Source organism: Mustela lutreola, chromosome 10, assembly GCF_030435805.1.
Source record: "Mustela lutreola isolate mMusLut2 chromosome 10, mMusLut2.pri, whole genome shotgun sequence".
Classification (NCBI taxonomy): domain Eukaryota; kingdom Metazoa; phylum Chordata; class Mammalia; order Carnivora; family Mustelidae; genus Mustela; species Mustela lutreola.
Window position 1 is genome coordinate 13,301,022 of NC_081299.1, and position 27,455 is coordinate 13,328,476.

The following is a 27,455-nucleotide window of genomic DNA, read 5'->3' on the forward strand; positions in this document are numbered from 1 at the left end:
GAGGGTGTCACTGGTAGACTGAAAATAGCCCCTTCCAAAAGATTTCCTTGTCCTCATGCCTGGAACCTGTGAGTTTAACCATACATGGCAAAAAAAAAAAAAAAAGAAGGAGGGGTTCTTTGCAGAAGTAATTAAGTTAAGGGTCCGAGGATGCAGAGATTAGCCTGGATTATCAAGGGTCCCCAAATGCAATCACATGTGTCCTTCTAAGAGGAACACACAGAAGAGAAGTCAGTATGAATGCAAAGAAGAGAGAGGTTTGAAGACACTGCCCTTGAAGCCTGGAATGCAATGGCTGCCAGTCTGGGGCACTGGCAGCCACCAGGAGCTGGAAGAGACAAGGAGTGGATTCCCCCCTTGAGCCTCCAAAGGAAACATGGCCCTGCTAACATCTTGATTTCAGCCAAAGCATACTGATTAAGGGATTTGGGCCCCTAGACGGTGAAAGAATGAATTTTTGTTGTTAGCTCCCAAGTTAGTGGCTATGGGAAATGAATGCAATGAGAGAAAAGCAATAATCAAAAAGATAAATGCGAATAATTTTTCAAAATTGGTGAAAGATGTGAATCATGAATTCAAAAAACACAATCTCATGCAAGATAAAAGTTCAAATCCACATCCATATAGAACATAATGAACCTACAGGGGAGCATGGTCAAAGAGAAAATACAATCCAAGAAAAGAGGTTTACCAACAAAAACAACAACAACAACAAACCCAAGAGTTTGTGGACAGCTGACTTTTCAACTATAACAACTGGAACCAGAGACCAAGGAAAAATAACTATCAACTAGAATTATATACCCAGCAAAACTATCTTTCGAGAACAAGGACAAAATTTTCAAACAAGCCAATATTGGATGTGTTGACCACCAATAAATCTTCAACAAAAGCACTTTTATTTTTTAGTTTTTAAAATTAATTTATTTAGAGAGAGTGAGCAAGCAGCAGGGGTGAGGCAGAGGGAGAGGGAGAGCGAATCCCAAGTAGATTCTATACTCAGCATGGAGCCCAATCCAGGGCTCAATCCCGCATCCCTGAGCTGAAATCAAGAGCTGGATGCTTACCAATTCTTTGAGCCACCCAAGCACACCACAAAGACACTTTTAAATATGTATCTCAGGGCACCTGGGTGCCTCAGTTCGTTAAGCCACTGCCTTTCACTCAGGTCATGATCCTGGAGTCCCAGAACAAGTCCCCCAGTGGGCTCCCTCCTCAGCAAGAAGTCTACTTCTCCCTTTTATCCTCCCCCCTCTCATGCTTGCTCTCTCTCAAAAAAATAAATAAAATCTTAAAAAGAAAATTAAGATTTATCTCAGGAAGAAGGAAAGTGGTCCCAGATGAAAGGTTAAAATGAAAGATAGAACAATTAGAAGAAAAGAGATAACCATGCTGATAAAATATAAATAAATACTAACTAAATAAAATACATTTTTACACAGATCCATTTTCATTCAGTGCAATTCCACATGAAATCCAAACAAAGTGCTCCTGGCATGTGACAGTCTCTTTCTATACTTTATAAGGAAAAGCAAGAGGCCAAAAAGAGCCAAGACATTCCTGAAGAATTACAAGGTGTAGACTTCGGTTTACCAGGTATCAATATGCACAATACAAAGTGATTGTTAAGACTCATTTCAAAGCATTAGTAATTGGAGTTGTATGGGTTTGGCTCAGGACACACCAGTGGATCCAACTAGAGATTCTACAAGCAGACTCAAGCATAAACAGAAATGTGATCAAGAGAAGAGGTGGTTTTGCAAAATAAGGAAGAAAAGGAAGTATTCCATAAATAAAGCCAGGATGGTTGCTTATCCACATGGAAAATAACTGAAATTGGATCCTTACTGATACAAAATCAATTAAGGGTGGACAAAAAGACCTAAATGTGCAAGGCAAACTTTTGAAAGAAAATATAGGATCTCAGGGGAGGGAGAAGTTTCTTTAAAAAGACACAAAAAGCTCACATCATAAGAGAAACCTCGATACATTCTCCTATGTTAAGAAAAGGAACTTCTGTTCACAAAAAGTCACCACTCGGAAAGTGAAAGGACAAGCCATGGATTTGGAAATGGCATTGAAATGCAAGTAATTTAGAAAAAAATTAGGGCCCTAATATATAAAGAGCTTCTAAAGAATCAATAAGAAAAAGACAATACGCTAGAAAAAGGACTAAAGAACATAACCAAGCACTGTGCAGGCAAGGAAACAATATCGTCAATAAGCATGAAAAGACAACCAACCTCATCAGGAATGAAAGAAATGCAAGCCTAAAACCTCCATAATATGCAAACTTACACCCACCAGATTGGCACCGATGTTAAAGTCTGACAACACCAAGTGTTGTCAAGGCTGTGGAACAATGCAAGCTCTTATATGCTGCCTATGGGAGCATAGATTCCTACAGCCATTTTGGAAAGCAACTTGGCATCATTGGGTCAAGTTCAGGTGCACACACCTTATTATCCAGCATTTCCCTTCCTGTGTGCCTCACCTGGAAGCCCTTCCATGTGTGCGTCAGGAGATGTAATCAATGTGGACGGCAGCAACCGTGTGTCCATAAAGAGGAGAATGGATTGATGATTTGTGGTTTATTCATACAATACGGTGCATTAAAGCAGTAAAAATGAACGCATTACAGCTGCACTCAACAACGTGGGTGAGTGTCACAAAAAACAAACAATCAAAAAATGCAACAAACACATGCCCTGTAGGAAAAAGCCATCCAGTGCTGTTTCTCTAAATTTCAAAGTCATGCAAAGCTAGACAATGTATTGTTCAAGACTGCATCCAACTGTGAGAAAACTGTAAAGGAATGATAAATACAAAATCCAGGGTAGTTATTGCCTCCAGATGGGAGGGAGAAGAAGAGCTGGGGAGACACAAGGGGGCAGCTTCAGAATCTTGTAATGTCAGCCCTCCCAAGATGGATGTGGGTATATGAATTTATTAACATCATCATCATCATGATCATCCTTATTAATATCTCACATTTAAGGTATGTTTTATATGGATGAAAGGTTTTCATTTCTTGTTTTGAAGATTTCATTTTTGAGTAATCTCGACACCCGACATGGGTCTCAAACCCACAACCCCGAGATCAAGTGTCTCATGCTCCACTGTCTGAGCCAGCCAGGAGACCCTGAAAGGTTCTTAATTTCGAAAAGGAAATGCAACTACCACACCTAGGCACCCATACTCCCAATGGTGAGGATGGTGTGAACTGTGGCCTTGAAATGACAGGGGAGACCTGCTGTGAGACTGTGATCCTTTCGGGGTCTTATGAGTGAAATCACCCACCATCAGCTTTATGCGAGTCTTTGTTCTTATGGCAGTGATGAGTGCGTGGCTGGGGTGATGTAGCAGGTGCAGAGGGAAAAAGGAATATGTTTGAGAGATCTTTGCAGTTCTGCAAAGTGACTGCAAAGTGGGGGTTAAACTTGATATTATAACTTCATGGCACTTACCAATTCACTTAAGTATTAGCAGAAAACCGAGCAGGGATGGCAGAGGAGAAGCAGTTATGGGCTGCAGGGGTGATGGCTGTCCTGGATGTATCTTTGAATCATGTGGATGGTTTGGGGTGGGGTTTGGTTGCGGGGGGAGGTGCATATGGAGAGAGAGAATCCCAAACAGGATCCCTGCCCAGCATGGGGTCCAACACGGGGCTCAATCTCATCACTCTGAGATCATGACCTGAGCCCAAATCAAGAGGAGTCAGACGCTCAACCGACTGACTACCCAGGTGCCCCTCATGTTTTATTATTAATTATTATTATTATTACTACCACTACTGCTATCACTATTATTATTGGCGTGTAATTGATACATAGCATTACATCAGTTTCAGGTGTAAAACATAATGATTGGATATTTGTATATACTGCAGAATGCCCACATGAATGGTTAACTTTTATCAATACCTTGTGTGCCCCGGACCAAAGATGGCTAAATGGGGAGCTCGGAGGAAGGATGGAGGTTCAAGGATTTGATGGAGAAGCTGTCCCAAGCCAGGCCTAGCAGCCCAGTGTGGAGTCCACAGCTGCTCCAGCCCTCAGGCAAACTCCCGGGGAGTTTACTGGTCACCCCCTGGGCCCAGCACAGAACCCTTCTCCCTCATGGCTTCCTGTTTACCTCCTAACACTGCCCGGCATCCTGTCTGGGGAGGCATGTACACCGTGGGCAGTGGCTACACCTGGAGAGACTCTGTCTTGGTGGGCCTCGAGGGAACCTGAGTCCTGACCTCCCTCTGAGGGCAGAGTCTTTGGAGATCCGCCCAGGGGCCTTGACACCCATGATTAACCCTGACTCAGTCTCCACGGTATTCTTCTTGTCCCTGGAACCCCAAATCATTTCTGGGAGGGACTTCGGGGGTCACCTGGGCTACATTACCTCTGAAGACCAAGCTGGGCCAGACTTGTGTCTCCGGCCTCTCTGAAGATTTCCTGGGAGGAAGACTCCACTGATTCTTCTGGGCAACTTTTCTCCCTTTGAACAAGAAGCTCCTCTTGAAAAACCTTGATGCAAAGGGGACTGTCAGGGACACACTGCCCTGTTCAGTCTGCAGTGGCTTCCCTTTCACCGAAGGCAACTGGGCATTGCCTACCAAGAGTTTCCAGGGGTGCCTGACTGACTCAGCTGGTAGGGCATATGACTCTTGATCTCAGGGTCATGAGTTCAAGCCCCGTGCTTGGTGTGGAGCCTACCTTAAAAAAAAAAAAAAAAGAGAAAGAGAGAGCTTCCAAATCACCTTAACCCATATAGTTTCCTAATAAAATTCTCCTAAATAAACCACTGGACAACTGTATAAAGAGGCACTTGAAAGTGCCTTAAAAAACTTTAAAAACTTAAAGTTTTTTTTAAAAAAACCTTAAAGTAAAGTAAAAAAGTAAAAAAAGTAAAAAAAATTAGAAATATGCTCTGTATCTATCATAAAGGATTTATATACGAAATGGTAAAACCAGCCGCATAAGACAATGAATTAAAAAGAAAACTTGGGTTGGGCGAATTTTAATGGCATGGAAAGATATGAAGTGTGAAAAAAAAACAGGTCATAAAATAGTGTGCTTAATAATAGAGTCATATTTTTAAAGCATGGGAAAATACAGGAAGGATTTGGAAACAAAAACCTTAATAATGGCTACCTTTGGGATATACTATTACGGGTGTTTTTCTCCCCTTCATTTCTCATAGCTGCCTTTTCAGATGGTTTGCAACGAATGTGTGTTTTAGTTTGAACTTTTTAACGACACCAGTAATGCACGAAAAGAGACTGTAGGGAAGAAGTGAAGCAGAACGCCTGAGGCTACAGCATCACGTTTAACCCCCACGCCAGAGCCCATCCGCCCCCAGCGACGAGACTGCTGTGAGCCCTTTAATGTCCTGCCTTTGCAACCTTTTTCTTTGCATTTTGCATGGATACGTCTGTATGTTTAGAAAATTTTTTTTCTTTTTTTTACATAATTTGTCTCATATGTACTGTACTGATACGTAACTTACTTTTTTTTACTTTCCTGGTGGCCTGGGAGAGCTTTTCTTTTCTTTTTTAAAAGATTTTATTTATTTATGTGACAGAGATCACAAGCAGGCAGAGAGGGGGAGGGAGAGCCCGATGTGGGGCTCAATCCCGGGACCCTGAGATCATGACCTGAGCCAAAGGCAGAGGCTTTAACCCACTGAACCACCCAGGCGGCGCCCTGGGAGAGCTTTTCGTAAAGGTAGCTGCCTCAGTCCTTTTAACTGCTGTGTGGCCTCTACAGTAGGTATGGATGGACCACAGTTTGTCTACCTATCCACGACTGGTGACCTTTTACAGTGTTGGTTTACAGTGTCTGACTTCAGTGTCACGAAGATCCCAGGCCACGCTTACACGCACGCAGATTCATACGTCCTCAGTTCTTACAGGAGATTGTAAGGAGCCGAGTTTATGGTCATGCATATTTTAAATGTACTTTTATTTTAAATATATTTTAAATGTAAATGTAACCCCAAAGTACCCTCCAAAAATGAGATTTGCCTGGTGGTTTTTCCCACTTAATGGTATTCAGGCTCTCTCGTTCTCCACGTCCTTGCCAACGACACAGGACACCATCAGTCTTTTCACTTTTTTGTCTAACTTCAATGATAAGGAAGGAAATAGGGTTATCAAAGGTCATCCCATTTAACCCCTCCACGCACTGCTTGACGGGGACCAAGTAACACCGTCCAAAGGGTCCACCAGGATTCTGTGCTCACCTCGAATACCCAGGAACACGGGTTTGTCCCCAGGGCCCTGGGTGGTCGCTGTCTTGAATCACTGCTATGTCTGAAGGCAAGGGAAGGAGGGTCATTGGGGCTGTAGATGAGGGGAGACGTTCCAGAAATGTGGGGACCATCTTCCATCACCAAACACGATTCCAGCACGATCCGGCTCTACCTCCGAAAGAAATGTCAAATCTGTCCACCTCTTCTGCCTCCATCATCATCGTTCGCCAACCGGCCATTCTCATCCAGTGTGTGAACCCCGAAGTTGTCAGCCATCGTCCCCCACTTCCACTCGTCCTTTCGATCCTCTGGCTTGTTCTCCACCCGAAAGCTAAAGAAGTCTTTCCTGAAAGGTAATTCAGATCCCATGACGCCCATGCTCGGAAGCCTCCTGAAGCTTCCCGCTGGCCTGGGAATCACATCCCAGCCCCTTCCCTGGCCACGGAGCCTTGCACCAACAGACCCCACCTCTTCCCGGACCCTGTTTCCTCCACTGTCCCCTTGCTCAATGCAGCCCAGGCACCCTGGCTCCCTTCAACTCTGTGCACACCACCGCCAGCAACTCCATGCCTCAGGGACCTTGCCTGTGTGTTAAGGACCCTCTGGGTTCCCTCTGTTAAGGACCGACTTCTGTCTCTTTCTGCCCATGCTAGCTGCTGCTCGTCTTCCAGATCTTGGCTTAAAGGACACACAATCTGAGATGGATCTTCTGCATCTTGTCCTGCTCCTCCATCCTTTGCCTTCATATCCTCTGTCACCATCACAACTCAGAAGCCAGCCTGTGTGTCTGGGTCAGGCCTTTCAAGTCCATCTTCCCACCAGCCTGGGAGCCCATGAAGGCAGAGACTCCTTTTTCCCTGTATCTCCAGGACCAAACACAGTGCCTGACATACACTAGCTGCTCAGCGAGGAATGAATAAGTGACTGAGTGAGTGAATGAATGAATGAATGAATGAACGGGACATCCCTGGAAAGAGGGAGGAGAGACAGCCTGGGTAGCAGGAGGAACAGGACGGAAGTCAAGAGGTACAGAACATGGCAGGTTCCAGGAAAGCCTCGGTCAGGAAGGAGCCCTGGGAGGCTGTGGGGCCCTGGAGATGACTAAGAGGAGAAGCATCCAATGTCACTTTCCCATTGTTTGCTGTCCTGTGACATAATTCTCAGCCCAGATTTCAGTACAAGCCTGTGCTGCTCTGGTGAGTGACACCTTGAGAAGGAGCTGAAGAAAAACGGGCCGCTCCTGAGTCCACGTGGCGGCGGAGAGAAGACAAGTACAGGAGGTGACTCAGATCTGCCCCTGGGGGGGCCTTAGTGATCTGGGCCAGGTGGGGACCCCACAGGTCCTCACAGTGGGGACTCCCTGACGGGAAGACTGACCAACCCCTGCATGGCTGGAGGAATCTGGGGATTCCATTTTTCTATCCGATTCACCATCTGAAACTTCAGAGGAAAAGAACATTAGAGAAAAATCAGAAAGAAACCAAGAAAGGAGGCTTACTCTTCTCGGCAGGAGAGGTGGGCGGGCAGAGGAACAAGTCTGAGCTCCGGACTCAGCAGAGTTCGGGGTTCGGGTGTTGGGTCGTCTTTAGCATCTCCACACCCTCTTATGTAAAGTGGGCACGATAGTCATCGCTGACATCCGGATGTGGGCAGGTTGCAAGAGAGAACAAAGTCTCTAAAGCACTTGGCACGACTTGCGGTGCTTTTCAGAGGGAAGGCACAAGCCCAGCTCCACCAGCAGGGACCTGGTGGGTCACAGGTGTGCAGGGCTGGCTGCCCAGACTTGGGACCTGGGACTCAGGACCTGGGCAGTCGCCTGGGACCCCATGCTTGGGACCCCAACACTTGTTAACATTCTGCTTTTTGTGCCACCAACTTGAAATTCTTAATTTTGGATCAAGGGACCCTGCATTTTTGTCGTGCATGGGGCTCCACCAATTAAACTATGAAGCAATCATGTGTGTGTGTGTGTGTGTGTGTGTGTGAGAGAGAGAGAGAGAGAGAGAGAGCGCTCTCAAGCACACAATGATGAGCAGAGAGGAGGACACAGGGTGCTCAGTGAAGGGATGTTCTCATCAACAAAGGGATATTAACTGATGGCAGACACCCCAACCAGGACCCACCCCATGGTCCCGAGCCAACCCCACACACCAACGAGCTGAGACTTCACCTAACAATAGCCCCTCTCGGTTCCAAACATCAACAACCAAAACAACCCCTCCTAGCCTTTGGGCTGTTACCCAAACACCCCCACACCCACAGGCCAAGGCCCAACACCCAACAGTGCCAGGTGTGGGCTCCCTGTGGATTTTCCCAAGGACTCAGCCAGCCCCAGAGGCTGTTTGATCAGCTCGTTCCCACAAGCACTGGCCCCACACCATCCTGTGCGTACCCTAAGGGATGCACTTACCACCTTGTCCCCCGCTAGACCTGATGGTAAGCCCCTTCAAGGACAGAAACTGGGCCTGATTTCCATGTCTCAAGGCTGGGTGCAATGCTTAGACCACAGAGGTGTTCAAAAAATGCTGTTTGCTAATGCATTCAGGCACTCATTCCAAACACACTTATCACCCAGTCCAGAGATGGTTACAGACAAGATGAACATAAAATAAAGGAACGCTTTCTACAGTCTGAGCAAGAATTTGGGCCTCAGTTAGATCTGGTCTTTTACGATCTTAGTGCTGCTTCCTTGACCGGGCTTCACCGACCTGCTCAGAAGAGGACAGGTGTGAGGTGGCATGGAAAGCCCCTGACAGAGTCAGAAGACCTGGGGTCTGCTCCTGCCCAGCCCAGGGCCCCTGAAGGGCCACTCCTTTCCCTGGATATCACTTCCCCTTCCGTCCAACAAACACATTGGATGGTGTTCATGCTGTTCAATATGGTAACCACTTGCTTGAAATGTGGCTCGTGGGGCTTAAGGAACTGAATTTGAAATTGTATTTATTTTTAATTAATCTGAATTTTTTAATGGATGTACAAGTAAGTCTTCAGTCATTGGCGAATTCTCAAGCACATTTGGAAAAACTTGGGGATGGGAACCTACTTTTTTTCCATTGTAAATTTGATAAAATCTTAACACAGATCAAGTATTTCTGGGGAAAATTTAGATTTTTGGACTACGATATTCTGTAAGTAGAAAACACAGACTTTGAAGACTTAAAAGGAATAAGGAATGTAAAATATCTCATTAATGTTTTTTATACTGATTACCTTCTAATGATAATATTTTAGATTTTGTAGGTTAAAATGTATTATTAAAATTAATTTCACCTGTTTCTCTTTTCTTTTCTTTTTGTTTATAATGTGGGCACTGCAACATTTAAAGTGACATTTGTGCCTCACATTCCACTTTTGTTGGACAACACTAAATTAGGAAATCTCTGTAGGAATTCCCTAAAGATATCCCCCCCCCAACCTCCTGTTTTTTAATATCCTGATATTCTACAAATCTATGTCCTTCTAGTGCTCCATAATCATTGAATTTTTGTGGGTTGACTTGTCCGACATTACCCCCCCACACACACACCCTCCTCTTGGGTGGGCACTCTGATTTTCCAATGGGAAATTACTTCTGGTAGACCCATTTTCACACCAGCTCCAGGGATAGTCATATGACCCAGGCCTGGCCAATCAGAGAAGAGCACCCTCCCTTTGCCCACAGTGACTGGGTCAGGGATGACACACGACCCCCAGGCAGACCCGATGAGACTTCATTTGAGGGCAGGATTGGAAACGAAACTGGCTTTCCGCCTGAGATTGAGGGAGCAGGACAGAAGCCTAGATTTCACCCCTCTGAGAGAATGGCCTGCCTGACAAGGAAGCCAACACAGAGAGAAAAACCAAGAGTGCAGTCCAAGTCTTGCACCTAAAGCCAGGATCTATCCCTGGACTTCTCGGTTACATGAGGAAAAAAGTCAACTAGAATCGGAGTTCTGTCCCCTGAGTCTTGAATAACACGTGGACACATACCCACTAACTCCAGACCAAGTCGTCAAGTTCAAAACCACTGGGCTGCCCTCAGCCTCTCAGCCTGTCTTACCGTTGGCCCCAGCCTCATTCCTCCTGGCCACTCTCTTACCATCCCCTCAGATGGAACAACTTGCAGTGACAGAAACCCGCCCCGCTTGTCCTCTGGCATTGTCCCATGCTCTTCCACTGCTCTAAACATCCTTCCACTCCCCACCCCCACCCTGCCCCCTACCTCAAAGGATCTGGCACTCTCCGCCTCTTTCAAGCCTCAACTATTCTTGTCAAAGTCACCAGTGACGTCTGTGTTGCCACATCCAAGGGTCCATTCTCTGTCCGGCTCTTACACAATTTCTTGATAACGTTGAACACAACTGACCATTCTTGCCTTCTTGAAACCTTTCTCTTTCTCTTGGCTTCTAGAGTACCTCTTCTTCTATCTCACTGGCCACTCGCTCTCAGTCTCCTGATTCATTTATTGTCATGTATTCCTTCAACGAGTATTCACTAAAAGCCTACTACTTGCTAAGTCCTCTGCTAGATACAGTCAACAGAACAAAACCCATTCCATGGAGTTTACCTTCTAGGCCATTCTTTATCGATTCTCCACTTCTGCTCAACCTCTAAATGTTGTCATGTGCGGAGGCTCACCTGGGAGCCTCTTGACTTTTCCACCTTACCCAGTCTCAAGGCTTTAAATTCGGTCCATGTGTTGATGACTCCCAAATGTCTATCCCGAGCCCTGGCTATTTCCCCTGAACTCACGGATCGAACTCCCTTTTCGATTTAACTCCTTGGATATCCACAGACTGTCTCGCGCTTCACGTGTTGAAAACAGAACTGTTTATTCCCCCTCTCTCAGCCTAAACCTGTTTCTCCACCTGCCATTCTCCGTCTCACTCAGTGGCACCACCATCCACCCAGTTGCTCAGGCCAAAAACCCAAGAGTCATCCTGATTCCTATCTTTTCTTCTTGCCCCACATCAAATCTATCAGCAGGTTCTATCAACTCTACTTCCAAAATGTACTCTGGGACTGTCCACCTTTCTCTGTTTCCTCCCCTATGATCCTCGTCAAGGCCACCGTCATTCATCCTGTGACCACTGCAATGACCCTCTAACTGGTTTCCCCACTTTAATTCATGCCCATCGTCCCGTCCATTCTTCACACAGTAGCCAGAGTGATCTTTAAAAATGTAAATCAGAGCATGTCACTCCTCTCCCTAAAACCCTCCAGTAAACAGCGTGGGAGAAGAGCTTTGCAACATTTATAAAAGACAATGGCTTAGTAACTCGAATATATAAACAACGTCCACCAATCAATTAGAAAGAGACATCCTTGTGGGAAAATGACAAGGGATAGAACAGACAATTCTCAAGAGAAGAAACTCCCAAGAGCCAGTAAATAGGAAATTACACGTTTCGCCTCGCTAGTAATCATGGAAATGCAAATTAAAGTGAGTTACCATTTTACACCCAAAACATTGTCAAAACCTTAAAAGGCTGACAATATCGACTGTTGGCAAGGATATAAAGAAATAGAAACCTTCGGACGCTGCTAGTGGGAATCTAAATTAGTACATGAACTTTAGAGAGCCATCTGGCAACTTCCTATAAGCTTGGAAACGTGCACAGCCTTCAACCCACTGATCTTCCATTACAGATTCAGTTGCAATCACAAAACAGGATACAGCCTAAAGGCCCATCAGTATGAGAATGGATAAGGATATGACCATATAATCCTATATAGCAGATGAAGATAAATAACTTCAATAGCTATCAGGCATTGCTGGATGAAAAAAAAAAAGGCAGCTGTGAAAAGAAATGTGCACGTTGCTCTCATATGTACAAATTTAAAATTCTGAAGTTAAAGAGAAACAGGATTTCCCAGCAAAATCCTAATCCTTAGCCGGGACCCCAAGGCCTTGGGATATGGCCTTTGCTCACCAGCCTCGCCCATCTCCCACCCCTCGCTAAGCTCCAGCCACACTAGCTTTCTTTCATGCATTCTGCCAGCCCTATATTTTCACAGCCACCCCAGGACTTTTCTATAAACTCTTCCCTCTGCCTGGAACTCCTCGTCCCCTTCAGACATCCCTGTGCTCATTGATTTGTTTTCTTATTTATTTTTTTGTCTGTCCCAGCTAGATCATAAGTTCCAGGAGAGGAGGGACTCGGCCTTTTTCTTTGGTGGCTTCTCTCTGATGGATGGCATTTCGTAGGTGCTCAGGAAGTGCTTGTTGAATGAGTAAGTAGGACCTCTCCAGCCCATCTTTCCCGAATTCCTAACTCTGCATTTCTACAGCTTCCTGGCTTGGCTCTCTCAACCATTTTCCCACGAGGATGGAGGAATTCTTGATCTGAGATTCTTGAATGGACGTCTGGGGAATCGCAAACATCCTAAAATTGTAGGCAACATTTTGTGCTTATTGCATTTCCTGGGGGAAATTTTCTGTATTTTCATCATGTTCTTAAAGGGGTTATGCCCAAACACAAAAGAACTGTCACGGGGCACCTAGCCGGCTCCGTCAGAAGAGCATGTGACTCTTTGATCTCAGCATCATGGGATCGAGCCCTGCACTGGGTGTAGAGATTACTTAAAATAAATAATTTTTTTTTTTAAGAAAGAGCAGCCACAACACTGCTGTTTCAGTTGGGTTATAACTTGACCTGGTCCTCTGGACTGTGGGCTGCTTGAGGGCAAGTCCACCACTGTTCTCCCCAAATGCCAGCGCAGGAATTTCAGTGAGATCTGGGATGAGTAAGTGAATGAATGTATGTTTTTGGAGCCTGGGTACCAGGCTCAGATTCACTCTCTTTTTTGTTTGTTTGTCTGTTTTTTAAAGATTTTATTTATTTATTTGACAGAGAGAGAGATCACAAGTAGGCAGAGAGGCAGGCAGAGAGAGAGGGAGGCAGGCTCCTTGCTGAGCAGAGAGCCTGATGCGGGGCTCGATCCCAGGACCCCAAGACCATGATCTGAGCCAAAGGCAGAGGCTTAACCCACTGAACCACCAAGGCACCCCTTCACTCTTGGACCCCTTGGCAGCCCAAGACATCGGGAACTAGAAGAGACTGGAACAGACAGGGAACAGAACGCTGGCATCAGAGTCACGAAGGCTGTGCACCCAGATGGGCATGACCTGGATGGGGCTGTCCTCTTGTTCATCTGGAGCCCAGCAGTGCTGATCCGTTAGGAGTTTTTGATCCAAGCCCAGCCCTGGCTGTGCCCTCCCCCTCTGGCCTGTCCCTGGGGATCAGGAGCCGGGTTGGTCCCAGGGGTGTTGCAGTTGAGATCAGTGCAATCTCCAGGCTCCGTTTCCCCATGGAAACCCCACAACAAGGCACCAAAACAGAGACCAAACCCTTCCTGGAAACTCAAGGGGCGAGGAGGGGAGCCTCCTTCACCGGTAACTTAGGAATCTAGAAATTCCAGTGGGGCCAACTGGAAGACAGGTGTGGGACACTCGTTCCATATAAAGAAATCCCAACTTCCACGACAAATCCCTGCTTCCCATGTGGCCGGAATCTTTCTCCAAGGCCATCCAGGGGCATTTGCTTCCGTGAGAAGTTCCTGAACGAAATCCTCAGGTATCATAAGAAATATTTAATAATGCTACTGGCTAGAGTTGATCAAGCTCTCTCACATGACAGGCCTTGTGCTATGGGACCTACCTTTTCAAAAATTTTAACCTCATGATATCCCTATGAGTCCCATTTGACAGAAGAGAAAACTGAGGCAGGAGAAGCCAAACGTCTTGCCCAAGGCCCCTCAGCCTACAAGTGGCAGAACTGAAATTCAAACTGGTCACCTGATTCCTATGACCTTAACCTCCACTCTACCTATGGAGCTCATCCTTGGCCACTGAGGACTATACCTGATTACATTCAGGCCTCACAGCAACTCTGGAAGAGGGATCGTCATTACTTTCCCCCATTTTTACAGTTGAGCTGCCAGAAACTCTGAGAGACTAAGCAATGTGCCCAAGGCCACTCAGTGAGGACAGTAATGGCAGAGACCCATAGGAGTCTGACTCCAACATGCTCACTCTTAACCCCTGCCTGGAATGCTTTCCCCCTGGGGCGCTGAGCTGGTGTGGCCACTCGCACCTCCCCACCCTGCGCCACTCCAAGTCCAGAGTGTAATGAAATCACTCTCAAGGTAGAATTGCCAAGACAAAAACCAGTGGCATAAAGAGTGACTGGCAATGTATGAATGAATGAACAAATGAACTAATGAATGTTGAATGAATGAATGAATAAATGAATGAATGGATTTCTCCTGACTACGTTCTCCTCTGTCAGAAGGAGCAAGTCTTCAATTTCTACTAGGAAAGGCAGACCCAGGTGCCCACCGGACATTCTCCCCAGGGCAGGGGACACCTCTGTGGTGTGGCTCACATGGGCTCCTGGAGAACGCACCCTGTTGCCTGCACAGTAATCCCCAGCCTTCGAGCCCAGAGCACACTTGCCCATGGGTTCTCATGGATTTCTCCCCACAGTCATCGGGAGAGAGGTTCATGCTCCAATTTTACAGATTGATGAGCCCACAGCTCAGGGAGGGGATGTGAGTCGTCACAGAGGAACAGGTGACAGGGGGAGAGGTCCTTCTCCTCTGGCCTGTCCCTGGGGATCAGGATCTGATTGTAAGTAGGGTCAGGGAAAGAATCGTGGGATTGCCAGAGGTTTATCCCAGATCCAAAGGCCAAAGGTCAGGAAGAAGCCTCTGGGTCCTCACTTACAGGAAAATGAAAAAGAAACAAGCCATTCCAGGGGGCGTGTCCATAGGCCCCAGTCAGACAGCACAACCAGGCCCAGCAGACTCTCAGGTGAGGTCAGGGCAGAAACCAGGCAAACCAGGGCCACCACCCAGGGTTGGCAAAACAGGCACAACCCCAGCAAGAGGTGGCCCCAGGAACCAGGAGCAGAATCAGCAATGGGTCCCTGCCCACTGGGCCCCGGGCTCATCTCTCTTCACAGTGCACAGTGTCATCCAGGATCAAGGGCGGGGAGGGCAGAATGTTCCTCTAGCACGGGCACAGTGCAGTGTTGCTCTGTGTCCTCACGCCAGCCCAGCCAGGCTTGGCCCAGCTGGGCCCTCACTAAATAGCCGAGCACAAGAGCTCTCTCAGGCAGGCAAACAATCAAGCCCTTTCAGGCCAAAGGCGACCAGGCTGGCATTCACTGCACCTCTGTTTCTCACTGGCTCCTGCAAGTGAATCACTCGGATTAATGACCCTGGGAGCAATGAATGAGGAACGAGTTCTTGAGCAGATAGCAGTCTGGGTCTCAGGCACACCAGCACCACTGGGTCTGATGGAAATCAATGAGGTGAATGCTTCAAAGTCACAGAGCCACACAATGGTGTCACAGATTTGTCACTGACTGTGGCCATCAGAACTACGGAAGGTTAGGTTCACAGCATCATGGATCATTCAAGAGCTACAGATTGTTCTAATCACAGAGCCACAAAAAAACAGTGTCCAAATACCATCAATCAGAAGCCTAGACTCAGCAGCTGAGGGAATCATGGACTTCCAAGACCATCATGCCATCAGGTGCAAGATCTGGCTCTTGAGAGCAGGAAAAGGCATTAGAGACCAACCTGTCTGAGGCTTGATCTGCAGGTGGGGAAACTGAGTCATCTGATTAAGGTCGCCTAGCTAGGGCAAGGACCCAGACTATGTCACTCCCCATCCTTGCTCCATTTCCAGGGAAAGTGGCCAAGAGCAGCAGCAGCCTGAGTTCCTGGACACTCCGGGACCTGCCCCTTGGGGAATGGTCTGGCCTCAGTCTGGGAGATCATGTGACACTGTCAGGGCACCTGTGGTCAAACACTTCCATTATGCCAAGATCTGAGGCTTTGTGAGCTCTAATGTCACGATGATGTATTTGGCAAGTCTGGACAGGCTTGGATTCTTTTAACCAATCGCGTGGTGCCCTGCCTAATAAGGGAGAATTGTGCACCCTCATGATTTTACCTGGGAGTATGCCTACCATTGATCACACAAGGGTGAGAGCCGGTCCTCCTGGGTTTCAGCTTGGGATACCCATTACCTCATCAGAGTCACTTCAGTTCACTGCCACACAAGGAAACTCAGTCTCACTTCCCAAGGGCTTATCATGTACTAGACTCAGCGAAGTTACTAAGAGAGACTCTGCTCACCTTCACGGCCCATGTCGTCCACCGAGTCACATATGTATGTGATTATAGGTCAAGGCAGAGTGTGATGGCATAAAACACAGAAGAGACAGAAATTAAGAACTTCATGAGAGATGGGTAGCATTTAAAGAGCCATTAGAGAGTTTTTCTTTTTATCAATTCCTGACTTTTGCTTCTGGCTGTGATAGAGTAACAAGGACCAAACTTACCTACTAACCCCAAACAACTAGAAAACGGATGAATATATAGGATGATATAGGAAAAAAACTGTTTAAAAACAGTCATGGAAGGATGTGATCCCTAAGAGAAGAGAAACAAATGAGGGGACCCCTTAATTGTCCTGGTTTTCTGCATGGAGTCATATTCAAGACTAGGGTTTCAGGAAAGGGATCCTAAGCAGGCTACAGTAATCTTGCTGATTTGAGGATGTGGAGATTGGAGTTCAGGCATCCAGCTAGAAGCTGTGCAGCAAAGTTCTAGAAAGGAGGAAGTGTGGTTCCTTTGAGAAAATGTTCTCAACCTGAACTTTAAGAAAAAGTTCTCAACCTAAAATTCTAGATTTTCAACCACAATATCCTTTAAATAATGAAGAAGAAATAAAACCTTTTCCAGAAAAACAAAATCTGAGAGAATTTGTCACCAGCAAACTTTCACTATAAGAAATAGTAAAGGGGGGCGCCTGGGTGGCTCAGTGGGTTGAGCCTCTGCCTTCGGCTCAGGTCATGGTCCCAGGGTCCTGGGATCGAGCCCCACATTGGGCTCTCCGCTCTGCGGGGAGTCTGCTTCCTCCTCTCTCTCTGCCTGCCTCTCTGCCTACTTGTGATCTCTGTCAAATAAATAAATAAAATCTTTAAAAAAAAAAAAAAGAAATAGTAAAGGAAATTCTTCAGGTAAAAGGAAAATATTACTGGATGGAAACTCGAACCCACACAAAATATTAAGAGCTCCAGAAAGAGCTCAAGAAGAAAGAGCCCAAAAAGAGCTCCAGAAAGCTACATCTGGCCTTTTGGAGTTGTTGCTGAGTACTAGGGTGAAGCTCCATGATCCTGAGCCAAGAAAAACTAGGAAGTTGCAAGCTGAACAATTCCCAGAGCTCACCAAGGAGGGGAAGCATTTGAGTTGTGACCAGCCAGAGTGGTGAAAAGTCACTGAAAACCTAGAACAGTCAGTGAAGACTTTGTAGATGTCATGCCTTAGCTGTAAGCTGACCTATCCCTAGTGTGAGGGCTAGCCCAGACCAGTTATAGCAAAGCTTAAAAACAAGTTTCAAAGAGAGCAAGCTGATTTGTAAGTAAACTAGTTGCCTGTTATAACAAAATCCAGCACTCTTTAAAAGAAGACAACAAAATTGAAATCCTCTACTACATAACATCCATAATATTCAGCATTCAGTCAGAAATTACTAGATATGCCAAGAATCAAGAAAATGGCACCCATAGCCAGAAGAAAAATCAATCAATAGAAATGGACCCAGAAGTAACAGAGATGATGAAATTAATATATGGTGATATTAAAACTGTTATTATAATTATACTGAAATATTTAAAGAAAAATATAAGCATAATGAGGAGAGAAATGGAAGACATAAAAAAGAATCAAATGGAATTTCCAAAGATGAAAATATAATACCTAAAATAAAAAATTCAGGCAACTATCTCAGGTCCCCTCCCTCTTCAGGAGCTTTGTACTCTCACTAAATAAACTTTACTTATCACTCAATAAATTTTGCTTGCTGTCCACCAAAAAATAAAAATAAAAGTAAAATAAAATATTTATTAGGTGAAGCTAACAGCAGATTAGGCACTGCAGAAGAAAAGATCATTGACCCAGAAGATATAAGAATATTATCTATCTAAACTAAAGCACAACAGGGGAAAAGACTGAGAAAAAATGAACAGAGCTTATGATCTGTGATATGACATCAAGTAGTCTATTGTGAGTAATTAAAAAGGGGGGTGGAGAGAAATGGAAAATTTGGGGGGAGAAAAGATATCTGAACATTTTCTAAATCTGCTGAAAACTATAAACCCACTGATTCAAGAACTTCAGTAAATCCCAAATACAATAAACATAAAAACCCTATAGGAAGGTACATCATAATCAAATTCCTGGAAGCCAGTAATAACAAGAACATCCTAAAATCAAAAAGAGAAAAAACCATGTTAATTACAGAGAAATAATGGTAAGAATTAAAAGACTTCTGGCACAACTGGGTACTCAGTCGGTTAAGCATCCAATTCTTGATTTCAGGTCTTAATCTCCGTGTCATGAGAGCATGCCCCATGTTGGGCTCCATGCTGATCATGAAGTCTGTTTGAGATTCTCTTTCCCTCTCCCTCTGCCCCTCTCCACACTTGTGCTCTCTCTAAATAGACAGATAGATAGATAGATAGATAGATATCTAAATAGACAGACAGACAGATAGATAGATAAGAGAGAGAGAGAGAGAGAGAATCTTTTTTTTTTTTTTTTAAAAAAAAGACTTTCATCAGAAACTATGCAAGCCAAGAGACAATGGAACCTCTCTAAAGCACTGACAGAAAAAGTTTTCAACCAAAAATTCTAGGTTTCCAACTACAATATTCTTTAAACAATGAAGAAGAAATAAAACCTTTTTCAGAAAAACAAAATCTGAGAGAATATGTCACCAGCAGCCTTTCACTATAGGAAATAGTAAAAGAAATTCTTCAGGTGAAAGGAAAATACTACTGGATGAAAACTTGACTCTACACAAAATAATAAACACATGAATAAATACAAAGGTCTTTTTTCTCCACGTTTGTCAATTTCTTTAAGAGATTAACAAAATGTGGGGCACCTGGGTGGCTCAGTGGGTTAAGCTTCTGCCTTCAACTCGGGTCATGATCCCAGGGTCCTGGGATCGAGCCCCACATCGGGCTTTCTGCTCGGTGGAGAGCCTGTTTCCTCCTTTCTCTCTGCCTGCCTCTCTGCCTACCTGTGACCTTTGTCTGTCAAATAAATAAATAAAAATCTTTAAAAAAAAAAAAAAAGAGAGAGAGAGAGATTAACAAAATGTTAACAGTGTATGCTGGGGTTTATAATGAAAAAGCAAATGTATGTCAATAATAACACAAAAAGGACAAAATGGGGAATGGAAATGTGCTGCTGGTACAAGTTTCTTACATGATCTATTGTAGTGGAGTTGTCTTGGGTCAAGTCACCTAAGCTATTTTGGGAACACCGTTTCCCAGAATTCCTCTCCCTATATAGTTCCAAGCTAGTGTGGGTCACAAGGCATTTTGTGCAACATCTGGAAGGTGGAATGAAGCAATTGCCACTTGCTTCTTTCCCCCCCACTCAAAATGTTGGTACGGGAACAGCAGACAGAGTTCAGACACTCTATCTCTTAACTCCTGGGTCACCTTGTCATTGGGAGGTAGGAGTTGGGCCAACAGTTGCTTTACCTCCTGCTGGATTGTTCCTCAAGTTTCTCTGATCCCTAGACTAGGTGTGTTTAGGTAAAGGATGTAAAGCCCCAGTTTGTCCTATAGGTCATTTACATCACTTAAGTTGGCACCATAGAGGAAGTGAGAGATGATAGGTGGGTGCTGGTTTGTTCCTGCTCTCACCCACACTTCCCCACATTAAATCCATCTCCCCTTCCCAACTGCCTTCTCTTCAGTCTGTGGTAAACCAGCACCAGACACAAAGAAAATGGCCTTTTACAGATTGTTTAGCCAGCTCCATATATTTATATAAGGTCAAATTCCTATAATAAATCCCACGTTCTAGATCATTCCTAGTACCATTTTTCTGATCAGACCCTAATAAATATGTGAAGTGGCATAATATTATGCAAATATGATGTGATAAGGTAAGGTCATTTAATTAACCCTAAGCATCCACTAAAAAAAATACAACAAAGAGACAGAGCACCTGGGTGGCTTAGATAGTTAAGCATCTGCTTCGGCTCAGGTTATGATCTCAGGGTCCTAGGATTGAGCCCTGTGTCAGGCTCCCTACTCAGTTGGGGAGGGTTTGCTTCTCCCTCTGCTCCTCCCACCCCCCACTCATGCTCTTTCTCTCTCTCTCTCAAATTAATAAAAACCCTTTTAAAAATAGAACAAAGAGTGAAAACAAAATGGAATAATAAAAATAATTAATCCAAAAGAAGCCAGGCAAAGGAAAAATTAAAAGAAGAGATGGGACATGTTCTCATGTAGCAAGATAGTAGATTTTTAAAAATAATTTATTTAATTTTATTTAGATAAGCATCTTTTTCATCATAATTTTTTATCAGATTTTTTAATTTTAATTCCAGTAGAGTTAATATATAGTGTTATATCAGTCTTGGGCGAACAATATAGTGATTCAACAATTCTGGGCATTACTCAGTGCTCATCAGGACAAGTGTGCTCCTTAATCCCTATCTCTCCCATTCCCCCACCCACCTCCCCCCTGGCAACCATCAGTTTGTTCTCTATAGGTAAAAGTCTGTTTCTTTGTTTGCTTCTGTCTTTCCCCCACTTTGTATGTTTGTTTTTGTTTCTTAAATTCCACATATGTGTGAAATCATTTGGTATTAGTCTTCCTCTGACAGAATTATTTTGTTTAGCATTTTAAGACAGTTGACTTAAATTCCACTTTATTGATAATTACATTAAATGTAAACTGTCTAAACAATCCAATTTAAAGACAGAGATGGTCAGACTGGATTTTAGAAGCAAGGCTCAATTACAAGCTGCCTATGATAAATCCACTTTCAATCGAAAGATTAAAGTAAGATGAGAAAGTATATAGTCAGAAAACACTAATGGTAAGAAAACTGGATATATTAACATCAGGCAAAATAGACTTCAGAACAAGGGATATGACCAGAGATTAAGAAGTATTAATCAAGATAGGATTGGGAGGGAGACAAACCATAAGTGACTCTTAATCTCACAAAACAAACTGAGGGTTGCTGGGGGGAGGGGGTTTGGGAGAAGGGGGTGGGATTATGGACATTGGGGAGGGTATGTGCTTTGGTGAGTGCTGTGTAAACCTGGTGATTCACAGACCTGTACGCCTGGGGATAAAAATATATGTTTATAAAAAATTAAAAATTAAAAAAAGAAGAAGAAGTATTAATGAGAAACAGATCAACCAGTCAAGAGGATATAGCTCCCAGATATGTATGTCCCTAGTAACACGTCTTCAAAATACATAAGGCAAAACTGGCAGTCCAGAAAGGAGAAATAGACAGACCTAGAGTTGGAAGTTTTAACGCTCCCATACTTGAGAGGACATGTAGGCAGAAAGTCAAGGATATAGAAAACTTGAACAACCCTGCCGACTGACTTCCCTAATTGACATGTAGAGACCATGCCACCCAACCACCAAGCAACCATTATCAAGAGCACACCAAGATACACCAGACCCTGGCCCATAAAACAAGTCTCAATACATTTCAAAGGATTGAAATCACCACACTGATTCTGGAGGGGGGAAAAATGATAAGGGGGTGCCCAAACTTTTTTTTTCAGCTACAAGGTAGAGAAGAGAAACTTTCCATATTATTCAGATGAGTCATCAGCTGCTGCTTACAAGTGATAGCATTGGATTACTGCTGAGTGTCTTTAAACTTAACTCCTTTTAAACTAGGCCATGAGTCAGAAGGGACGCCCAGGCCAGCAGAGCATGTTGTTGAACGTCTGGACAATTTTTCAAAGGGAGAGCGATGGTCATGGTAGCTTGAGCTGAGAAACAGGGCTTTAGATAGCTGTTTGCCTGAGCTCCAGTGATCGATTCATCTCCTGCGTTTCCTCCTGCATGTCCCACAGGCACGTCCATGTGTCCCAAACCAAGCTGACCACAGATTTCCAGCCCCTCCTCTTTAGACCTCCTTCTCAAAACTGCCGCTTCTCCCGAATTACCCATCTCAGTTAACAGCACCATTGGGAAATTTGCCGATATCCCTGGTTTTGCTTTCTGAGGCTTCAGCCCTCAGTGGTCAATGGCGATCCAGAAGCAGGTGACCCTCCTTCTGATGTTTTATCAGAAGGTCGGCAGTCACCTAAAGCTATGTCACATGCCTACAGCGCTCAACTCACTTCATCTCATCCCCCAGGCACTTTCTCATCTTGTGTTATCCCAAGAAGGATGAGTAGAGCAAGATCAGATATTTTCCAGGAGACAGACCATATTCCTGTAACTTTCATTTCAGTATCTTTTTATGATTGTTCTATTTTATTATTGATTATTGCTAATCTCTTACTCTGCCTAATTTATAGACTAAACTTTTTCATTAGTATGTATGTCTAGGAAAAAAACACAATATGCACAGGGTTTGGTTCTATCCCAGCATCCCCTGGAGATCTTGGGACAAACTGTCTCTCACACTGATCTCTCAAATGCATTATTTCTCCCCGCCCCACCACGACTGCCAAATCCAAGGTTGCTTCTCATCCCTCACCTTGTTCTCCCACACCCTCTAACTTGCCCAAGGACTTCTGCCTTATCCAGCTCCCGTCTGAGCTCTGCCCTGCACAGGAAGGGAGGTTCAACTTTCTTGTTTTGATGTTTTAGAAATCACACAATAATACATATTTCTCCTGAGAAAATATTTAATACAGGCAATCAAACCCAAAATAAATCATTTAATAAACAGAAATAAAATACCATCGCCCAGGGATAACCACTGTTAATATTTTGGATGAACTTGGGGTGCCTGGGTAGCTCAGTGGGTTAAAGTCTCTGCCGTCAGTTTAGGTCATGATCCCAGGGTCCTGGGATCGAGCCCCGTATCAGGGTCTCTGCTTGGTGGGGAACCTGCTTCCTCCTCTCTCTCTGCCTGCCTCTCTGCCTACTTGTGATCTCTGTCTGTCAAATAAATAAATAAAATCTGTTTTTAAAAAATCTAATATATATATATATATATACACTTTGGATAAACACCCTTCCAGTGCTTTTCTAAAAACTCTTCTGTATTCCTTTTTTTTAAGATTTTATGTATTTATTTGAGAGAGGGGGGGGGGAAATACAGATGGAGAATGAGAAGGAGAAGCAGACTCCCCGCTGAGCAGAGAGCCCAATGTAGGACTCAATCCCCAGACCCCAGGATCATGACCTGAGCTGAAGGCAGACACTCAATCAACTGAGCTACCCAGGTGCCCCCACTCTTTTGTATTCTTTACAAAATAAGATTGCTCTAGACCAGTAGAGTGACTGGGCACACCCAGAACACTGCCTGTTTTTTCACTAAAGACCCTGTGTCATGGGAAAGCACTCAGTGCTGGGTCAACCCAGATAGTCATCGCCCTACAAATTTTTTTTTTTGCCTCCAAGGTTAATAATATACAACTATTCTTCATTTCGAGGACTGTAGGAATATCAACATGTATAAATGTCATGATGTCTTTTAAAGGTAAAAACCCACTCCCTTCTATATATTGACGTTCTCACGGGAAGGAAGGATGCATTCCAGGAAATGCACAAGGAGAACCATCGGTTCAAGGGACAAAAGATATAAGAATTTCTCTTTATATGCATTCACTTTATCTCGTGTTTAATATTTTACTATTGGGAAAGCTGGACAACCACGTGCAGAAAAGGGAAACCGGACCACTATCTCCCAGCACACACAAAGGTAAACTCAAAGTGGATTAAGGACTTGAACGTAAGACCTGAAACCATGAAACTCCTGGAAGAAAAAGCAGGCAGTGAACTCGTTCACATTGGTCCAGGTGATGATTTGGGGGATTTGACACCAAAAGCAAAGGCCATAAAAGCAAAAATAAACAAGTGGGACTACCTCAAACTAAAAAGCCTTTGCACAGCAAAGGAACCCCTCAACAAACTGTAAAGGCAGTCTCCTGAATGGGAGAAAACAGTTGCAAACCCTATGTCTGATAAAGATTTAATATCAAAATATCATACAATTCAAGGGGAGGGGGGAAGCAGAATAATCCAATTAGTGTTTCTCTTTGTGAGAAATTATATATAAATGAATTTTTATGAAATTTATTTTATATGAAATAAATTTGCAATGTCTTATAATGTACATGATGTATTTTCCCGGTAGCACAGGTACATGATTTTTTAATAAATAAATGTCCATTTAATGGGAGGGTTTTTTTCTTTATTTCAAGCATGATCCTAAAAGTTAGGGATACTGGCCTAACTGTTAAAATATTAGCTCTTTAGTCGTCCTGGAATATTCAGCATCCTGAAGGCTCTGCTTCCCCTTCCAGCTCCATCTGCCACCTCCCGCACCCCACAGCGAGCCAGGCGAAACCCCGTGTGTCCCCTCCGGACATCCACGTTTCCCGCTCCAAGCCGATTCACAAGCTGTTCCCTCCACCCGAGTTTCTAGGCACCCCACCCCCTTCGCCTCCTGGCAGACCCGCAGGTGCCTGCGTCTCCGCACCCACATCGAGTGACATCGCTGCCAGGAATCCTTCTGGATGCACACCCCCACCCAGGCTGGGTGCCCCTCCTCCTTGTTCCCATGGCGCCTTGAGCTTACCTGCACAACACTGACCACATGACTGCAATTGCCTGTTTATGCCCGTGTGACCTCCTCAAGGCTGGGGATGGCCCTTCAGATTGGAATCCCAGGTCGCTGCCCAGCCCAGGGCCCGCCACATGCTTGTCACTTAGGGAAGGATGACAGGAAAAAAGGAACAATAGCAAGCGTGAACAGTGCCCCTTGTAACTGCCGGGAGCTGATTGAAGAACTCCATATGCATTAACGTGTTGGACAGGAAACCACCATCCCCCCTCCCCCAAAGCAGGTACGTGGTCTGCATTCCACAGGTGGAGAAAGAGAGGTACAGGGAAGTCAAACAACTCGCGGCAGACACACCACTAGGCATTGGCAGAGCGAGGGTTGGAACCCAAGCCAATCAGCGTCAGAATCCCCGCCTGCGATCACCGGGTGAACCCCTCAGTGAAAGAATGAACAAGCAGAGGGAGAAAGGAAGGGCCCACCCGAATGAACAGGTACACCAAGGACTGAGGAAACCAAGGCCATCAGGAGGCCACGCCCAGCCTGCTTTGCAGACATTAACCAGCTGCTCTATTTGCAAGATGCCGTTGTGATTTTTTCCAAACGTTGGTTGGTGCTTAAGAAGTTGCGGACAGCTGGGCTCCTTCCTCCTCACTCTTTTCCTGGCGCCAGACCATCTTTCCTGTCCTCAGTATTTCCTCCGTAACGGCAGGGAGGGTGAGGGACCTCTGAACCGTAGGCTCATCGAGGGTTACAGCTGGAAAGTGCAGTCCAACTCTCCATTTTGTAGATGGAAAAACTGAGACCCAGAGCGGCAAAGCAACTTGCCCGAGGTCACATCCTCCACAGAGAGGAGAGTGGGCCTAGCCGCCTGGTTTCTATTCTGTGGCTCTTGACTAACTAACCTGCCTCAGCTCGTTGCGACTTGTGATGCAAAAGGCAAGGGCCGCTGTGAAGTCAGGTCAGCGGGGGTCCTGGGTCCTGGCAGCCAAGCCGACTGGGTGTCCTGCCAGCGCAAGACAAACAGGCTGTTTTATTCCTCTCTTCATCCCAGGAGGAGTCTGTCTACCATGATAACAGCCTTCTTATCTCAACCAGGTCTCTGGTTTCTTATCAGACAGAGCAGGGGGCTAAGGTCTCAGGCTCTGACAAAATCAGTCTCCCTGGGACCCTGGCATGCTTCCTGATCTCCTCGTGCCTGGAAGTCTGGCTGGAGGAGGAGGGGAGGCATGTGGAGAGCCACGGAGTAGAGCTCCCGTGCCAGGAAAGCCCACCGGGAGGCCAGGACCCCTACGCTTGACATTGGCTTTCCGTGATGCCAGGGGAGGGACCCCACGGTGGCCAGCCGGGGGCTGGAAGCCGGACGCCACACCTGCTCTTCGTACCTCCCCACTGCCCAGAGCACTCAGGATAGGACACGTCACTTCCACCTCACAGAAGGGGAAGCTGAGGCCCAGAGAGGAGCGTCCCTCCCTGAGGTCACACAGCACGTGGGTGACACAGCGTGTCAATGGCACAGCTGTGACTTCTGCTCTCCTGCCTCCCAAGCCTGGGTGCTCTCCGTGGGAGGCTATAAAGGGATGACGGTGAAGGCAGACTCTGTCTCTAGTGCGTGCCTGTGTGACTCGGTCCCCACCGCACACCTGCCTGAACTCTTCCCTCAGCTGCCTCCTCCCCGTCCTGGACACCAGCCCGAGGGCCCTTCCCCGTAGTCGGCGGCATGACCCCCTAGGCTGGCCCAGGGCCCTGACCTGGAAGCCACGGCAGCCCGTGCTCCGAGGGGACAGGAGCTGATGTCCCAGCCCCCAGCACTGACATGGTTGTCGACTGAACAAACAATTACGGAGAGTCATTAAATGCGGGACATGGACATCGGTATCACCAACAGCCTGCTAAAAATGCAGACTCCTGGAGGCGCCCAGGGGGCTCAGCCAAGTTAAGCCTCTGCCTTGGGCTCAGGTCATGATCTCAGGGTCCTGGGATCGAGCCCCACATCGGGCTCCCTGCTCAGCGGGGAGCCTGCTTCTCCCTATCCCTCCGGCCCTCCGCCTGCTGGTGCTCTCTCAAGTAAATAAATAAATAATCTTTAAACAAACAAACAAAAAAACCAGACTCCTGACACTCAGCCAAGAGGCTGAGAGACATTCTAGGTACCATCAAGTACTATCACATTTGAACCTTCTAAAACCCTCCTTGGCGGCTGTGGCATCATCCCTCTTACTACAGATGAAGCGGGGTTCTGGAGGGGACAGAACTTTCTCCAGGTTGAACAGCAGGAAACGAGGTGGGTGGGCTTCAGATCTGGGGTTTGTCTCTCTCCAGAGCTGATGAAAGGGAGCACTGATGCTCCCAGCGGGGGCAGGAGCAGGTGAAAGCCTATGTTCACAGAGCATCCACACAAACCCCTTACCTGGGTCATCTCCTGTTATCTTCCTGACCCCCTTATGAAGTAGGGGGCTTTATATTCTCATGGTACAAGCGAGAATGCAAGGCTTAGGGACAGGTGCGAACTCTCCCAAGGCCCCCAAGCTAGGAAACGGCAGACACAGGATGGCCGGCAGCTCTGTCTGCCTGATGTCAAAGCCACAGTCGGCTCCTGGCCCAGCTACAAGAAGGCAGGGGACAAGGCCTTGGA

At 45.7% G+C, this 27,455-nt stretch overlaps 1 long non-coding RNA gene across 1 annotated transcript; it reads right to left on the reverse strand.

Moving 5' to 3' along the window:
- Positions 1 to 5,992: 5,992 nt before the first annotated feature.
- On the reverse strand, positions 5,993 to 27,455 carry LOC131809742 (uncharacterized). The gene is made up of 3 exons (XR_009345275.1): positions 27,231 to 27,455; positions 24,839 to 24,967; positions 5,993 to 6,589 (listed from the first exon to the last, which is right to left on the reverse strand). It is a non-coding gene; the product is annotated as an uncharacterized LOC131809742 (long non-coding RNA).